Source organism: Galeopterus variegatus, unplaced genomic scaffold (assembly GCF_000696425.1).
Source record: "Galeopterus variegatus unplaced genomic scaffold, G_variegatus-3.0.2 Scaffold5943, whole genome shotgun sequence".
NCBI classification, from domain to species: Eukaryota; Metazoa; Chordata; class Mammalia; order Dermoptera; family Cynocephalidae; genus Galeopterus; species Galeopterus variegatus.
Genome location: NW_007732054.1, coordinates 95,999 through 98,076, shown reverse-complemented (window position 1 = coordinate 98,076; position 2,078 = coordinate 95,999).

Here is a 2,078-nt window from a genome sequence, read left to right as displayed (position 1 = left end):
AGAACTTTATCCTTAGAATTGCCTGGGTGTCCCCCAAGAAAGTTACTTAGATTACAGGACCCTGGATTTTGTCTTTATTGAAGGCACAACCATCTCTCTTTACCTGTATCTGAGGTGCATGCAAAGGAGTACAATTTCCTCTGTAGGAGCCACTATCAGAATGTCATTATGGTAATGAAAAGTCAGGACACCGTCAATGGCTCATGTTGTGCTCAAGTCTGATCCACTGACGATATATTGCTGGAAAGGCCGAAGTCCCTAGGGAGGGCATAAAATCACCTTGCATGCCTCGCCTGGTGACATCAAGGAATAAAGCATTAGCAATGTCCGAGGATGCATACCAAGTGGCAGCAATTCTTTCAATCATTAGGATAGATTCTGATGATGCTGAAATACCCGCCTCATTATTGTAGCTTGCTAGTGCACCATGAGTTTCCAAGCAACAGAAACATGTTGCTAACCAGTCCAGGTTGTTAATACTTGGACAGTATTGGGTACCACTTTGTTCTAATGATTCTTGTATGAGAATGTGCTCTCTTTTCCTCCTTCTGATATGCAACATGGTTCCAAGTGCATGACCTTGGCTGATGTAAGGAGGCACAAGCAGCTCCTGGCTGTGTATTCAGCCTACATTTATAGAAGCTGCCAGCAGGGGTCACAATAAGCACATCCAACCAACAATCCTCAAACTTCTAACCCAGTCATACAATCCCATAAGGGAACAGCAATCTCAGTCCAATCAAAGGATCCAAATGCCCAACAGCAATTGGGACTCTGGTGGGCCATGGGTAACACACATTCCACGCCCCGACAGGAATTCATGTGCCAAGCCGTCAACAGAAATGTCTGGGACCTCCCCTCCAGCATTTGCAAACGAGTATATATGGTCGCCAGCACTTAGTAGGGAACTGCCCTGGTGTGCTTTCAGTTTGAAATTACCCAAACTGGGCTGCAGGGGGATTCATACAGTATCTGCAGCTATGTGTGTCCCCTCCAGAAACCTGTCCTCTGAGGACTCAGTGGGCCATGAGACCTTGTAGAGTGGGTAGAGGGAGTGAGACCCAAGAACTTTGATCTCTAAAGGGCTCCTCTCCCCAGGGACCTCCTCATTGCACTATTTCAATTGTCCCCTTCTCCTAGCGGCTGCTGAAGCTTTCAGACTCCTGTTTTCCTTGCCACCCCTTTTCCTCTTTCACATGTGTCCCCAGCCACCTCATGTCTGCCATAATTTGGCATTTGGCAGTCAAGGTCTGTCTTATCAATTCTATTTACAATCTATGGCCACACAACTTTGTGAGAGGGTCCTCAGCAGAGGGTCCAGCCCATCTGTCCTCCCCTTTCTTGGTCCCCCCTTTCATTTTGTCCAGGGCTGATGAATCAGTCAGTATTAGGGATCCCTCTTCTGTGTCTCCTCCCACCACCCCCAAGGTGGAGCATATATTGGCTCAGAAGTGTTGTTTTGCTTTTCTTGGTATCCCTCAGAACAGGAACCCAGAAGAGGGAAAGTTCTGAGGTCTGAGGAAGGGTAGGGGTGGGGTGGAAGGAAACTGGAAAGGCGTGTTGAGGCTAAAAGGTTCTGGGCCTGGGATGCCAGGCAAGGGGTTTTGGGAGTCTGCACGAGCTGGCAGCATCAGGTGTGTCAAGAGTTCAGGGAAGGGAAGCAGAAGTTTCAGGAAGGGCTGGGACCCAGCCTGGCTGGAATGGAGACCCTTAGCGAGGTCAACTCCATCTTCTCAGGGTGTCTGGGCCTCGGAAAAATACCCATGGGGGAGGGGCTTCGATCCTCACCACCACCCCATGAGCCAGGACGGCCATCCCCACCCCACACACCAAGGCAAAGGCATTCAGACCAACAGAATATAGGAGTTTATTACCAACAGACAGAAGGAACTTCTAGAAGATGAGCTTCAGAAAGAATGAAAATGACCACAGAGGAGGGGTCTGAGAGGCATGATGATGATGATGGTGGTGATGTGTAATTGTGGCAGTAGTTTTAAAAGCCAAGATAAAGTACTGGAGAACAAAACTACAATACTAGAAGGTGGCAATTTTTTTTTTTTTTTTTTTTTTTTTTTTTT